General features: G+C 39.9%; 1 protein-coding gene across 4 annotated transcripts in view; it reads left to right on the top strand.

Annotated features, from left to right (window-relative positions):
- PARD3B (par-3 family cell polarity regulator beta) overlaps positions 1–16,955 on the top strand; it is a 447,999-nt gene that overhangs the window by 347,345 nt on the left and 83,699 nt on the right. The window lies entirely within an intron of this gene.

Raw genomic sequence — 16,955 nt, 5'->3', positions numbered from 1 at the left:
CCATTCCCAAGACTAGCTGACTTAATAGGGTTTTTTCCTCTACTTCTTTAAAGCGAGAACCCCTTCCCTTCTCTCCTGACAGCCTCTGCTATGTTTCCAGCACTTCAGACCTCTTTGGCTTCAGCTGGCTGTGCCACCAAATGGAAAGTTTTGTACTTAGGTATGGTATTTTCTGCACAGCATTTGCTGGTTAGGCACATTGCAGAAATATCTACTCAACAAACGCTGAGTATGCCAAGAGACACCAGGAATAAAGCAGGTTTAAATGGTTAAAATCAGTCTGAAGAGGCAGGGGTCTGCAAGCAGTGAGGTGGGTGAGATGGGCAAGGCAAGAAGCTGGGTGTGTGCCAGCTGTGAGTTGCCATATTTCTGAGGTAAGGCTCTGAGACTGAAATGAAAAGAACCACTGATGTGAATAAGCCCAGTTCTCTGTCTCATTCATAAAATACTCCTTTTTCATGCCCAATCTTAGCAACTTCGTTATCTTTCCAGACAAAGAGAATTTATAGTTTTCGGCTTTCCCCCATGTGTGCCCTTCAGGAACTGGGGACAGTTTGTAAGTGCTGACAAGGATCAGCAAACTCCCCTCTCCCTTTCCCCAACTCATCCAGATGTACTTCGTGATATGCTGGAGAAGGTCTTTGTTTCCCTCTGATGGCTGCTAACAGAAAAGTTAGAGCCCATACCTGCTAGCTCTCAAGAGGTGTCTGCAAGTTGCTGTAAAACTTTCCAGGTTGTAGTAATATGGGTTATAAGAGCATGGGGAAAGCTTTCAGAGGTCTCTTTCCTTCACTGGAGCATCCTGCTCCTGGGAGATGGAATGGAAGCAGATGTGGTTCCTTTTGAGCAGGCAGGGTCTCTCCACATGGGCCAGCCTTGGTGGTGCTGGTTGGTGTCGAGGGAAAAAACACCCTGCTTTCGAGTCATGCAGTGCATGGTCAGCCTTATAAGTGGTAGCTAATGGGTTTGATGGGGAAAAGAAATAAATCCAAAGCCCAACCCTTGAAGTCTGCTGCTGATATTTACTGTTCTAAAAGCTAGTAAGGTATCCAGTTGCTGCAGTGCTGCTACTGGATACGCTTAGCCAGTGTTTAAGTATTTAGTTCATCTAAGTTAAGTAGTGTCAGGAGAAACTTTGTACCATTTGTTTTAAAATTTCTGTGCCGTGTCCTTGATTTTGCCAGATTGATGAGTGCCTTTATTTTAAACTGCTGACTCCCAATTTGGATACTGGCAATTTGAGAGGTATGTGTCCTTCATTTTAAAGAAGCCAGTGTCTTTTATTAGGATCCTGGCAAGCTAAGAAGCATGTATCCCATCTGTTAAAGGGCCAGTGTCATTTACTGAAATGTTGGCAGGCTGCAAGGAATGAACCCTTCTGTCTAGAGGTCTAACGTTCCAATTGGACACGAGATAATTGTTCTTAATATTTCTTTAGTGTTGTATGCGTTTTTTTTTTTTTAATTACAGTCACTGATTGACAGTAACTTGGTAAGGCTGCATTAGAAACTGGCAGCTCAATGTCTTCATCATTCTGGTTTCTCTAGTAATGATTTCAGTTTTGACCTGGAAGAGTTTGCTACTGAAATGGAGAACAGCAGGTGTGTTGAGAAGTGGATGAACCAAGATGATATTTTTAACTCACTTACTTGATTCTTCTTCTATAATGCACAAGAATAGAAATCACACTTTTTTATCAGGTAATACATCTTATATGTTTGGGGGATTCAAATTAAAAAACAAAAATAAGAGGAGCAAAGATATTTTCCCTATGTTATCCTCAATTCAATGCAATACATGCTGTAAAAACAAGCAATTTGCTTCAACTTTCTAAATAAAGTAAGAGCATGGCTGTATATGTTTGCCCACATAAGACTATCTGCAGGCTGACTATTGAACCCTTCTTGAATTGATCATAAAACAGAAGAGACTTTATCTTTCCTAGAGGAAAATTATGTAAGGAAGCTAGTTCTCATATGTGGGTAAGAACTGTTTGGGAAATTGATTAAGATCAGTGGAAGGAAACATTACATGACTTGAAGGTAATTCAGTCCTTTTGCTTAGTTTGTTGACTGTTCACCTAGTGATGATGCTCAGTAAGACAGAAAAGACAAGTTTTATAGCTCTGTCCCAAGATTTAGTAATTCTATAATGTAATTCAAGTCCAAGATTTTAATGCACATATTGGCAAAGAAAACCTTGTGGCACATCCACACCATAGATCTTCTGCTTCTATGACTTCACTAGCTGCAATCCTGCATACTTGGTCTCATATTTATAAAACCAAGCTTCACTAAAGCTTACTAGAACATAGGCATATTTTCAAATCTGTTCTTGTTGAGAGCGAAATGAGTATATGTTAAAACTATTAGGCATGTAATAGTAGAACAGACTACAGAACTGTCGATAGAAATGTAGCATGTTTTGTCCCCTGATACCTGTGAACAAATCCTGTATTTAACAGCTTGAACAAAATACAAATTGCTTTTCTAACATTTAACCTTTCTAGAATTAACTTAAACACGCACCTAATTTTACCTTTCCAAGATTAGCTGTGTAAGTAATTCTTGTTCAGCTCCTCAATCCAATTATTACAATCTTAAAGTCAGAGTTTTTGCTTAAACTTCAGTTTTCTTAAATGCTGACTGCATAAATATTTCAGGATCTGCCATACTAACCGATACTATGATTTTTCACCTGACAGTATTTTTCAGAGGCCAAGTTGTCCATTTTGACACTAGTGGAAGAGGTCAGAGTAGTTGATTTTTGGGCTGGGTGTGACAAGTTAATGATCAAGTGCATTTCAGCATCTTAGCAGCTGTGGACCTCGTATGGTTTTGGATGTTGGTTTTGCATGCAATATATGCTTGGCAGCTCTCCAAAAAACAGAATACTGTTCCAAGATCTCAGCTGAGAAATATTTTCCGTAGGAAGTGCATTTCCAGCTTACAGGAGTAGGTCATCTCTCAGAGTTTTACAGAGTTTTTTGATTGGTATTGGACAGGTACAATAATATTTCACAAAATTCCAGGGATAGGCTTTCTGTAGAGGATGCAGTCTTCTTCCAGAAATTTTGACAAGATTTACAGACGTGCAGAAATGTCAGATGTGTTCACTGTACAATTGTGGATTGGCTCTGCAGTACAAACTCAATGACTCTGGCTCTGACAGGAAACATCAGATCTTACGTAGGTGTGCTGCATGAGTGTAAGTCCATCATGCTCAGAATAGGTTGGATTTCCTACTTGCACAGAGAAGGAATTGTACAGTGCATGTGCAACAAGTCTGGCACATCCAGAATGTGTTAGAGCTAGTAGGCGTATGCAGATGGAGTATACAGCTCTCATTCTGTAGTGCAGATGCTTCCCAAAAGGATTGGACTTGCTTGCACATTGGTCCTCAGCAGAGATTTGCCTGGCAGCTCCTTTTATGGGCTGCCAAGTTTCAGATTTGAACCTCAAAAAGTGAAAATAAATTTAGTATTTCTCTAGCCTAGTAATTTCTATTTCCATTCCACATTGTCTTATTCTCAGTTTTCAGTACAACTCTCTGTGCTGCCTTGTAGCTGCAGTTCTCTGAAGCAGCTCCACATCTTGCACTGAAATGCTGACATCATTATTTTTTTACTGCTTGTATTCCCTAGCAATCCCCACCAAGATCAAGGTCTCATTGTGCTCATTGCTGTTAGGGAAGCTTGGGCCTGACCCCAAGCACTTACAGTTGAGGTAGAAGAGAGAAAATCTGGCAGGAAAAAAAAAAAGTGTCCTGTGGGTCGTAATCTGACATGCAGGCAGCACAGCTGCTTGTCCAGATTCCTAAAAAGTCCCTGTCAGGCTAGGACTTTGTTCCAGACCTCAGGCCCAGGCCTCCTTTCTTTTCAAAGCCAGTACTTTATTACATGACTACTACTTCTGCAAGCTTCAAGTGCTTAACAGGAACTTAGGATGTTAGGCATTCCTTCTTTAGTAATAGCTGTATCTGTGTCCAATGGGAATGAATTCAGCACCTCCGGTAAATTCCACTGTTTTCCTCTTCTCCCCCTACCTCCCTTAGCTTTCCTTGTGCCACAGCAATGCAATGTCACTGAAACTTGACTGGAGAAAGTCAGAAGTTCATGACAGTTCAGGAGGACTGACTTAACTGGTGATATAGTTCTCTGAGGTGGTGGTTTGTTCTTCCTGACACAAGTCAAGTGGTTCCTTGGACTGAGGCCCTATTTTAAATAAACTCATCATTTTGTTCATGCTTCAAAGAGTTTGGCTGTAATAAAGCATGTGCTCCAAAGGTCTAGAATCTGCCCATAAAAGGAAGAAGCAAATGCTGTGTCTGAGGTTTATTTTGATCAAGCTGACTCAAATCTGTATTTTTAGTGTGTTCTGTGTAAATTACTCAGAATTTGTCATTTTAACAACAAGATGTTCACTGCATTATTAAATACTGGAAGATATCCTCTCTTTTCTTTCCCTCAAAACAAGATTTCTCTTCTTCCCTTCCTCCATCTTTTTCCCACTCATTTGGGGTTGCCTATTAATTTTCTAACATTTGAAAATCATTGTAAAACAAACTGGATAAGTATATTAGTCACTTGAGTTTTACACATAATAATTTGTTTGCCTTTCAAATGCAAATAAAGTGACTATCAATTGAAAGAAAACTATTTTTCCTGTTTGTTTAGGATTATTTTACTGGAATGTTCCTGCTGAGACCAAAGTCTCTCTTCCAGCAGAGTTGAACATTTCCTTGACATTAGAATAAAATTCCACAAAATGAAGCACCTTGTTGAAAATGGGGTGATTTTAAAAAGTAGCATATGAGTTGGTGAATAAGGAGGCACTCTATGTAAAAAAATAATACTCTGCACTTGTTCGTGGGAGTAGTAGTTTGTTGTTTTGTTAAAACAGTCTTGGTTTTGTAGTTCTCCTTGGAATTAATTGCGGAATTTTTTTTAATACTATTAAGTTTTTTGAGCAGAGTGTTAGAGAAGCAGAAGGAACATCTGGCCCTTGCTTTCAGAACATCTGAACTGAATGCTTAAGTTACAGTGAATCTCAAATTTGGGTAAAATTAAATGGTTTCAGTTTTTATATTAAAGCCTGAATTTCCTTTACTTTTCAGAAACCTTCCAGCAACTGAAGAGCATTTCTTTCTTGTTTTATCAGCTCTGATGCTTGTCGCCTGTTCCCATAGTTAAAAAATCAATACATATGTTTTTGATATTTGGCAAACAGAGGTTTAATTTTGCAGCTGCAAGATCCCTGTATGAAGGGAATGCATCTTACAGAAAAACATTTAGAGACCACTTATATATGAGAGAATACTTGTGAGTGAAACTCCATTTCTGTCAGCATTTGTTTCATTATATTTAATTACAATTTGTATGTTACTGGAAATCAAAATGAAAACAAGAATAGCTGCATGCATGGCAGTATGGTAGAAAAGCCAAATTGTTTTGAATCAAAAGTTGAAACTCAGACTTTTACAAAAATCAAGGTATGATTTTTTAAATGCATAGTACATCTTAGAGCATGCTCATACACACACACATTGTTGCCAGCCCCATGTAGCTTTTGAGCCTGTTACCCACTTGCCAAGTCTATTATGGCTGTTTATAGTTCATATTGATCTCTGATAAAATGTTGGTAATTGCTCTTCTCACCATTAAGCTCTGTGCTAAACCACATGGTTTTGGGACTCCTGAGCTTGTGCATCATTATTTATTGAGGGTTAATCCAACATGGTATATCTGTTCATTGAATATTCGTGACTTTGCAGCACAGCTAGGTCCTGTGGTTTAGACAAAGTGTTGGATGTGATCCCAGTTTTAATACTCCCAATTTATTATAAACATTGAACCCTGATCAGATCACGGATTGGACTGGATCCCAGTTTTTTAAATGTCCCAATTTATTGCTGGCTTGCAACCCTGATAAGAATACATATTTGATTAAGGCTTCAGTTTTCAAAAATTCCAGTTAATTACTTTTAGATTCTTATTAGATCATAGCCGTGTAGTATGGTATGTTGAAGTTATGAAAAAATTACTGGGTGATGTTGCACAGGTCAAGGTCATAGTTTCATTTTGTGCTGACAGTATGAAGTTATCAGATTTCTGTTTATTACTGTGGCAGCACTTGCACTGGACAGGAGGACAGATTAATCCCAACCCATTGATTCTGAATGATTCTCATTTTAGATCTACTGCTGCTCTGCATACCAGAACATGTAATAAAAGCCTACCACGGAATCCTGAGAGATTGATGTTTGGTTATGAGTAGCTGAGGTAGATGGGTCTCAACTACCTTTCACAGGTTGTGATGTGGCATTTAGAACCAAATAGCAATTTTTTAGCTGCTTCATGTGGCTAATCCACTGCTGGAGGACGTTTTTAAGACAACTTTAGGCTGAGAGTTGATCCCAGATTGTCCTAGCTCAAGAACATTAAGAATTGAGAGTAACAGAATGGTGCATGGAATTGGCCTTTTTCTTTAACTATCTCAGTACTATTCATGGTATTGGAGACTGATGGGAATAGCACTTTCCAGGTGTCATAGCCATGCCCTCTATATTTAAGCACCCAAATTCTCATCCAAGCCATTTAGCATCCTCGGTTTGCCCTTCATTGAGGCACTAGTTTCACTTTGCTCTGGAGACCAGTTTTCACAAGCTGTGAAACCTGCCCACCTAAAAGGTCAGAGCAGCTCAGAGGCAATGGCCTGGTTCTTTCTTGCATAAATGGGCCAATGTGGGGTTCTTTTCTGTATATATCAGAGTCTTATTACTTGAAGTTTTTTAAAATGACACTGTAAAACAGAAATACTGCTGTTAGAAACTTTTACAGGCCAAACTAGTAAAGTGAAACTGGCCAGTGTACTAGCCAACCTGGGTAATAGAGGGCTTTCTAAGAGACAGACTAATCTGGCCTAGGGATTTCTTTGATGCAGTACTGAATGTAGGTCAGCTCTTGCCTACCGCAAAATGAATAAGGGCATAAGAATGACTTGGAAGCTGCATTTCATTCCTTGCCCTTCCATGTGTGATTTATGACAGTCTATCATAAATCTTTGGCATGCACTTTGAAGTAGTGCCACAGCACAGAATTCCTGTTCTCAGACTCCCTTACCTACGGGACAAAAATGAGAATACAACTTGTGGGGATAGACAGTCAGGCAGGAAATTGGTTTGCATGTGTAATTCTCATCCATAGTGATTTTAAACCAAAATACCTGAAAGTCTTAAAGCTTTGTCTGCTCAAAGCTGGGTTTTGCTTTCTAATCCAGAACTGTTAATTAGAAACAACCTGTGAATCCCAGACTAACAGATGGAGACCGTTCCTGTTCTTGAACAGAGAGATTCTGTTCAATAGGTTCCAGGCTCAACGTCCTATGTGTACAATAAAGAAATGTGCGTGGAATATCGTATCACACAGAACTAGGCTTGCTCCTTCCACTGCTAGGATTGCATTCAAATGAAGGCACAATGTTTAAGCAGTTGCAGAGATGGTTGTGCGAACTCATGAGGTCTCACTAGCTAAGTGGGGCTGCAAGTATCTATGCGGGAGATGTTCCAAGAATACCCACTTACTGAAGGAGGAGGCCCCAGGGACTCAGTAGGTGTCAGTCTTCGTGTGTCTATTCTGAGCTATGTTACTGCATGTGGTTGTGGATGTTGGGTTTTCATGAGGTGTCAAATCAATGTTGTGTCTTCCCATGGTCGTTACAGTGTCGCTGGTATTTTTCTTAAGATGGTATTAGATTCCTCAGTGTTTTTGACTGGTACCTACTACAGCAATTGCTGGAGCTGATCTAGTCAGTGGCAATGAATAAGTTCATAGACTGATGTCTCTGTCTCGCCATAGTTTTTCTGCAGGTATACTGCAGTTACTTTATACTTGTTCACTGTATCTGATGATAAAATAATTTGTTTATCTGAAGATGAAATATCTTCTCTGAAATAATTTGCTTGATGTCTTGGTTGGATAGGTGAATCTGTGGCTTTGACTGCATTTGGTATTGTTTCCATTCCTGACACTAAGTTCCCAATGACTAAAATATAAGCGAAGTTAAATCTTGCTTTCTAGGAGTATTCTGTTCTTTTGATTCTCTTTTTGTGATTATTTGTTCCACAATGAGCTAATGTTAGCAAAAGGGACTCAGGTATGATGCGCACAGCATCTCACTTATCTTTTTAATGGAAAAGTACAAATTACAGCAGCCTGAGAATTCCCTTAAATCAATGCTGAGAACTAGGCCTGCAACTTACCTATGGTCTGCAAAGTCCCTGCAGACTCAAGTCCATTTTGCAGGAGGAGCTTGGAGCTTTTAAAGGCATCAGAACATCTCAGGTGAAAGATGCCAAAGTAATTTTGACAAACCTGGAATAATTCCACTAATCCACATTGTCACAAACAAGGAACACCCTGTTGACTGAGCAACCTGATCTGTGCAGTCAGCCTTGCTTTCAGCAGGCGATTGAGCAGGGTGACCTTCAGAGGGTTCCTTCCAACCTAAATTTTTCTGATACTGTCACTTCAAAAAATAACTCAGGGTAATTGTGAGTAAAGAAAATTGCATAATGTAGTAAAATACAGAATATAATATACTTGACTTTTCTGATAGTTGGCTTTCTGTAATCTCCTGCATTTCCCCCAGTGTACAACTAATGTGGACAAAAGAGAGACAGAAAAACTTCCTCAGATTTAACAGCAAAGGTAAAATCCTGTTCTCATTGAAGTTCATGGCGTGGGGGAAAATGTAATGACCTCATTAGAACCAGGATTTTCTTTATAGGGCAGGATTCTGTGTAAGTTGGTAATCACTCCCTGTCACCTCTGAAATAAATGGAAGAACATTAAGACCTCAGTCTTGTCTATCCAAAGCTCACACTCCTCATTTTGTGGTACAAAAGGGCTATGTTTCATCTTCAGCTTGTCATAATCTTAAATTTTAAGGTCAGTGTAGCTCTATCTGCTTCTTAAGTTTTTCTTTCCTCTGTTTCTTTACTTACAACCCTTCAAAGGCAGCTACTTTGGTCGGTTCAGCATTATATGAGTATGAGGTATTTATCTAGAACAGGCAATATTTCATGTTTAGCCCTGGTGATTTTTATCATTGGGCTGGTTAATGCTGTTACAAGATCTATCTTGTTTAGCCTGAGTTACAGTCTCTTACTCCCTTGAATTTGTGGCTTGTCTTTTTTTATTTCCGAGACTATTTCTGTTCTTGTTTACAATTACAGATACTAATTATGGGGGAGAAGATGTTCAAATCCAGCACAATAGAATGAGCTGAAATGAAGAAACACTTGCATAGCTTATGGGGAAGATGTTTTCGACAAATACGCCTCCAGTAGAATACCCTGAAAGATGATATTAAATTAGATATTGTTTGAGTCTTGATGAGGATGTTGTATCAGATGTCCTCAATTTACTGGCAAGAGGTGGATTTTTATTTTTTTATTTTTTTATTTTTTTTAGCTATGAGACTTGCCTGCCTCTGGAGTTTTTCTAGGTGATGGTTGAAAAAATACAAATGAACCCTTTCCTGATAAAAGATGTAGGTTTGAATAAGATTGTTAATGTCATTATAGACCGTGTCTGTCTGAAAAATGATTATGAAATAAAAAAAATTTAAAGCACTGTACTGAAATTATGTCCTCAGATATTCAAGTGAAATATGCCCATTCTCATCAGTGGTTATGGCTTACAAATATCTGAAGGCAGGATGTATTCAGTCCACTATTATGTAAATGAATGAAAATACAAGATTTTAGTTAGCAAAATATATTTTGCTAGCAGCTAGAAAGGAATTAAAACATTAAACCCAATGGTAATCTAAGTGACCTCCTGCAGAAATAGGCTACTTTCCTCTAGACAACGCGTTACTCAATATATGTATGAATTAGGTAAATGAGAGACAAAAGCAGAAATGTTATGTAAAATCACAGTTGAAGTATTAAGATACTAAATCAGATGTAAATTGAGTAATCATTGCAGTATGTAGATCTCGTGGAGAGTCACATGAGTGGGGAAAAAAAGCAATGCAGCAGCTTTTATTCTGCTGTTCACAAGGAACAACTAAATGAGAGGATGAATGTTTAGCATCTCAATGATCTCAAAAGACTTAAAGGATCAGGTCCTTTTTCGGAGTTTAGGTATACCTCAAACTGATTGTACGCACACTCGCTTACCTGTTCTTATTCTGCTTCTCTTACTGTGAACAGAATAGAAATTATCCTAAAAGACCTATGGCCCTGTTTTTGTTACACATTTTGTCTTTGCTTGTTATTCATACTTCTCCCCTGGGAACATCTTTCATTGACGTAGCCAGCATCTTGCTCATTCATGTACCTGTTTGCGCTTCCACAAAGTCTATGCTTTTAATCCACCATACAAGAAATGTTGCTGTATTCATTTGAAGTATAAAACAAGGTACCTTTGTGAAATGTGCTGTCATTGGTCAGCAGCTGCATTTTCTGTCCCGTGTTTGACTTCTTAGATAGGCACCTCAGGGCTCAAACCATCTCATTCTTTGTGCTCTGCTCAGTGCTAAGCACACGATCATTCCATGACAAATAAAAAAATGTTGCATCGCTTTTGCACTTTCCCTAGAAAGTCAGAAGAAACAGGATGACCCAGAGCTCATGGGGAGTGCAAGGGAGGAGAAGTTCAAACACCTCAGGAAAGGTTGTGCTTTTTTGTTGTGGGTCTATTTTGGTCAGTTTTCCCCATCTAAAACTGTTCTGATGTGAAGCGCAACCTTGCAGTTCTCTGAGTAAGAGAGCCCACGGTCTCTCCTGGGCTGAGCTTCCCACCTGCAGTTTTTGCGCTGTGGCCAGACCTAGTAGCTGTTGGTGCCATTGAGTTGCTTCTCATGTCTCCTGTTGGGCAGCAGGTGCCCTGTCCCTTGCTTGGGGGTGGCAGAGCCAGGAGGACATGCTGCTTCGAGTTTTGTCCTGCTCCAAGGTGATGGTTTGTTGGACTGTGACTCACTGTGCAAAGCTCCTTTTGAGCTAGGGCTGGTGGTGGGCCTCCAGAACTGCAGGCTGGGCTGCATCCAGCATCTTGCTGTTTGTTCCCCATTGAAGGCAGTCTTTGGGTTCCATGGCTCTTAATGACCCTGGCCTTCTCTGGGCTACCATGCTGGTAACATCAAGTCCTGTGTTTTAGTTTTCACAGAGGCTTAGAGCACTGGTTTTGGAAGCTTCAGTATTTTCTTGTTCCCCACTCACAACCCAGCCACCCACCCAGCTTCTGCCTGATGGGCCGAGAGATGAGGAGTATCTTTTACGGCTTTTCCTAACCCTCTCGTTCCATTCCCAAAAACATTTCTGAGTCTGCTCCAAAAGTCACTTCTGCTCAGCTCTTCTGGAGTTTTCTTGAGGTGGTCTATATCCCTTCCTGCAGCTGCCTCACTCTGTGTGTGCTGCAGTCTTTTAAGCCAGCTTTTGCCTGTCAGTATCTCTGTCACTGATGTCAGGCTAAAACGTTTACATTGTGTTTGTCACAGGCAGGGAATACATATGTGGTCATTGACAGTAGCTCGGCAGAAACACAATAACTTGTTAAGCCACAGTAACTCAATGGTGTGTCTGAGCTGCAGCTGGAAGGAGCTGTTTGGGCTGTTAACCCTTTCATGGCTGCTGCACTCTAGGTTTATGCATCTTTTCATGTGTTAGTACATGAGAAATCACCATATATGATTTGTGTGGATATGTCAGATAGGAAGATTGTTTGAAGGATAAATGAGAGTGTTTCCTAGATTTACAGCTCTGGGGGTGTGCTACTGAACAGTATGTGAGGTGTAGAGAAGCGTTTTAAAAATACCATGTCCCATTTCCAGAAGTATATTAGGTATATAGGATCCTGTCTATAATTTGACTTAATATAATTAGGATGCCACGTGTTTTGGAAATGTTACTTATAGTTCTATTGAGGTTATATATTTTATCAAACTTTTTTTTTTCTGAAATTATTTGTTGTAGAGAAGTGTTCTAGTGATAGCTAGTGGGTCTTGAAAGCAACAAAAAAGATTAGGATAGGATATGTGTTTGGATGCTATTGAGAAAAAGATGGGTCACAGAAAAAAAAACCTGCATTGCTTGATACGGCACTGCTGTTGCCTGTCCCGTGGCTGCTTGTGTGCAAAGGTTGTGTTTTTACAGAAACACAGCTAAGGGAAGTTGATGTAGCTGTCGTGCAGCAATTTAACTGGAGAGCATGGTGTTCAGGTGGCGGAAGAGAGCAAGCAGGATTGATTTGGGATACCCAAAAGGAAATATATCTAACTTCCCTTCATTCTGTGTGAGTTTTTGTTTTCCCTTTCTCTCATCAGGAAGTTTGTAGAAACTTTAGTGCTACGCTGAATTGTTCAGATGGTGACCTGTGCCTCTCCTCATCTCTGGTTTCACTGCCAGCACTGTGGTGCTGAGTGACATTTTATCTTTTGTCACAAATTTGCACCAGTTGTTTAACCAGACCCATCCTGTGCTGCGAGTTTGGGGGTCTCTTGTAGTAATTGTTTGTTCAATAAGCTGGTTGCTATGATAGTTGTGTTGATTTGGAATTTTTTTTTTTTCTTTGTGATGGAGAGTAAAGATATTGCTGTTTCAGATAGGGAGAAACACAGAGGGAGGTGCAGAAATGGTGAATGACTAGAGTGGTATATAGCAGAAGTAGCCTGCTTAGCAGGGTTGGCAGAGCATTATAGGAGTGATAGAAGGAACAGCACATCTTTTTTTGTACCTGAGTAAAGAATTCCTGGGCACCTACTGGGAAGTGCTATAGAAAAGATTGCTTTAAAACTGGGTGAAAACATGATGCTGAAATACAGTGAGGATATTTAAAACTTCACAAAAATGTGAAGAAACTTCAAAGGTGAAAAGCACAAGAGAAGGCATGGAAGGACAGGTAAATAGAAAGAAAGAAAAAACAGCCATCTGATAGTTTGTTTCCCTATATTTGAACATTTGGATTGAAATGAAAAAGAGATCACTGAGCAAATTTTATAGATTTGTGTGGAAGAGTAAAAAGGAAACAAGAAATATTAATGTAATTATAATAGCCATATTGAAAAGATGAAACATTGATCATGAAGAATTCCACATAACCTAGTATTGACTGGTCCGTATAATATAGAACAGAAATAATTGTTCTTGAGTAGGTTCGACTTATAATAGTGGCAGCGATTGAAGATTGTATTCAGAAGGAGAAGTTGAAGAAGCTAGGCTTATTCACAGGAACAAAAGAAAATTGTGGTGACCTAATTCCGGCTTTTGTTGTGCAGAATACACCAGTATTGATAGCAGGACAAATTACTCTCACTGCCAGACATGAAAGCAAGATTCACGTGATGCTGCTGTGCTGCACTACTCTTGCTTTCAAATAGGTCTTAAATACCTAGGGGACAGGTGATGTATTGGTCCAAAGAACATTATGGCTTATCATTTTCTGAGAAACTGTTGTGACTCTTCTCGGGACTGTGTGCCATGTCTTCTGCACTGACATGTGATAAGATCATTCCTTGAAATGCAGTGTCCTCCCATTTTTCTGCTTGTGTCATCTCACATGGACCTGTGTGTGCCATGAAGCTTGTACCTCATATGATATATTCCTGCACTGAAGTCTGTGTTTAGGCTTTTTTGGTCACTAATTGAGGGTGAAGCCCTCCACAGTTTCCCAGGTTTTTAAGAACATTCAGTGCTTTTTCAGAGTTAATCTGGTAGACAGTAACAATCTCAAAGTGCTTTATGCATTTTCATAGAAGAATAATCGGAGGCAAGGACTACTACCAAACTGACAGTTATTGGGTGCAGGAGGTAACAGTTACTTGTGTGATTTTTTTTTAAACAAAGATAGTGCCCTCATTTTTACATTTCTGACATAATCCCATGTGGGACATGTAAAATATTAAACCTTCTGCAAGAGGGTTTCTCTTGAAGTGCCTGTATGTATAAAAGATGGAAAACAGCAATGTAGACTTCCCTCCCTGCTTCATTGATGACTGAGGCCTTATTTGCAATGGAAATCCACCCCTGTCCTTGTAGTACGAGTGCTCTCAGATGATGAGCTACCTGAAAAGACGTTTTTTTATGTGAATGGACCAAGTGGTAACTTTGCCCCAAATTCCTTTATGTGAATGATGAATGTGGTGTTTCACTCACGGACATGGGCAGACTGGCTCCCTCCACCACTCCCTGCTGCATGATCTCTCCTTTATCTTTATTCACAAACCCTTGGAAAGGCTTTGCACACTTTCAGCTGCTCTCTAATGATTACTCATTTGCTAGCAATGGTTTGTGGTTTAGACAGAAATGCAAGCTGACCACTGCTTTTTAGTTTCTGTTTTCCTATACAGCTCCTCAGTGTTGACTTTCTCCCCATGCCATTGTCCATTGCTTTATGAATAAAAGCATGACTTTTACCAAGGTCTATACCAGTGTCACCATTAGTTTTACAAAGAATAAGTTGTATGTCCCATTGTTCTGCAAATGCCATTAAACTCTCCCTGTCCCAAGAAGCCATCAGCCAGCTAAGTGCAATCAGCAGTAAAATGAGAGAATATGTGCCTTACTAACTGAATTATCACATATTGACACCAGGCTGTGCCCTCCATAAGATTCTCCAATAAAATCTCCCTTATGGATAGTCAGAATTGTGCAGAATCAAAGGCTCATTTTGAAGTCTGCGACTTCTTCAAGACACTGCCTTACCCTGGGTGAGGTTGCACCTGAGGATAGTGCCTTTCCTGACCTGGGCCACCATTTCAGTTCAAAATAGGGCATGTGTGTGGCATGAAAACCTGAAGCAAAAGAGAAGTGGAGTGAAGGTTACAGGAGGAGGAGGTGATTGTGTGGGGAACAGAAGCACCGGGAAGAAAAAAGGAGCAATTCTTAGGAATTCTTAGGAACCCTCAGTGTGGAAACCTGAGAGGTGTTAAGGATGTAGATGGATTGTAGCTTATTTCTTCTTATCATCCTTTCATGTCTAAGAACTACTGTAGTAAATTACATTAAGGCTTTGTGAGTATTTTTAATAATATCTTAAGAAAAATTAAAGAAAATTAACTAACTGGGCTGGGATCAGGAACTTGAGGAAAAGCAGAAATGGTGTGTTAGGAAGATATTCTCTCACATGGTCTTTATAGTCAAATATTTCATGGAATCATAGAATATCTCAAGTTGGAAGGGACCCATAAGGATCATAGAGTCCAACTCCCTGCTCGTTGCAGGACTACCTAAAACTAAACCGTATGACTAAGAGCATCGTCCAGACGCTCCTTGAACTCTGACAGGCTTGGTGCCATGACCACTTCCCTGGGAGCCTGTTCCAGTGACCGACCACCCTCTCAGTGAAGAACCTTTTCCTGATGTCCAATCTGAACTTCCCCTGACACAGCTCATACCATTTCCTCGTGTCCTATGGCTGGTCACCAGAGAGAGAGGAGATCAGCACCTCTCCCTCCGCTGCCCCCCTTGGGGAAGTTGTAGACTGCAAGGAGGTCACCCCTCAGCCTTCTCTTCTCCAAGCTGAAGTGACCTCAGCTGCTCCTCCTAAGTCTTGCCCTTGAGGCCTTTCACCATCTTGGTCGCCCTCCTCTGGGCACACTCTAATAGTTTGATGTCCTTCTTGTATTGAGGCACCCAAAACCGCACACAGTACTGGAGGTGAGGAACGCAGTACTAGAGAAGAGAAAGGTCATCTGCTTCACTGAGGGATGGCAGAGCGGATAGTGGGCACCCCCCAGCTGTCAAGGACTGTATCATATGCAAGCTCATCCCACTGTAAAGTATGACTACATTTTAAGTGTTAAAAACTAGCATCACCTCTAGATATGTCCTAGCACAGTTAATGGAGAGGTGTAACTGGAAAGCATGCGTGATACACATTGATGTACTCAAGTATGTGTGTAGAAAGGCATGTTGTTCTCACTAGAATTATTCGTGAGCCTTTTGAGCTACAAATTATTTGAAAAGTATTAACATTTATTTTGATGATACAATTCTAATGAAACAAAATAAATGGTATGAATCCCATTCTGCACTTAATTGCTCCTGTCTGTCCGACTGGAAGCTCCCAATGTGCTCATCTATTTCTTTAGGAAACCATTTTCTCCATGCCTTTTAAAGACTTTCTCCAGAACATCTTCATTTTTCACTATGCAGAGTCCTGAGGCCATTATGCTTTACTGGGGTAACGAAGTCTGTTAGACCCTTTTTACTTTGTCTCCTATGGTACAAATTGCACTGTTCTTTCTACGCTGCTGCTGGAGTTCAGATACAGTCAACAGCAAATGTTGACTACTTCTGTCAGGCACTGCATCTCTGTATCTGTCTTCCATCCTTTGTTTCTTCCTCCATGCTCCGTTATTTTCTGTAAATGCTATTTATTGTGGTCAGCATTCTGCCAGATCCATTTCGCTGCATTTAATTACCCTGTGCTGAAGAGTAGCTGAGCAGTTAACAGAAGTTGCATGCTCACAGAGCCTTGCTATAGGGTTTTTTTCTCCAGCATGAATGTTGAATCATTGAATATCAGCTGAGTTTGAAATTTACCTGAATATGTTCTACTATTCCAAAGAGATTACACAATGGCCCTGATTAGCAGCAGCATTTTGTAATACCACTTAAGGCTTTATCACAGTGGAGTACTGCCAGTAATAGTCTTTAATTCACTTATATGTACCAATTCATCTCTGTCAGGTTTCTATTAATTTCTTTGCTGTTTTACTTTGTCCCTATCGCCTATATAATAAGGCATGATTTTCACATTTATGTAGCCAAAATAAAATTTAAAAAAAATTAAATCTTCAGCAAATTAACTGTGGTCCTCTGATTTGAGACAACTGTGCCATCTTTCCATTTACGTTCACATTTAATCCACTTTTCACAAGTTAATGTATTTAGGAGAATCTAGGTGGGTCAAGTGGTCAAGGGGCAGTAACAATTTTACTGGCTAATTT

The sequence above is a fragment of the Harpia harpyja genome, chromosome 7 (genome assembly GCF_026419915.1).
Source record: "Harpia harpyja isolate bHarHar1 chromosome 7, bHarHar1 primary haplotype, whole genome shotgun sequence".
NCBI lineage: Eukaryota > Metazoa > Chordata > Aves > Accipitriformes > Accipitridae > Harpia > Harpia harpyja.
This window is presented reverse-complemented; position numbering and strand designations above follow the sequence as displayed.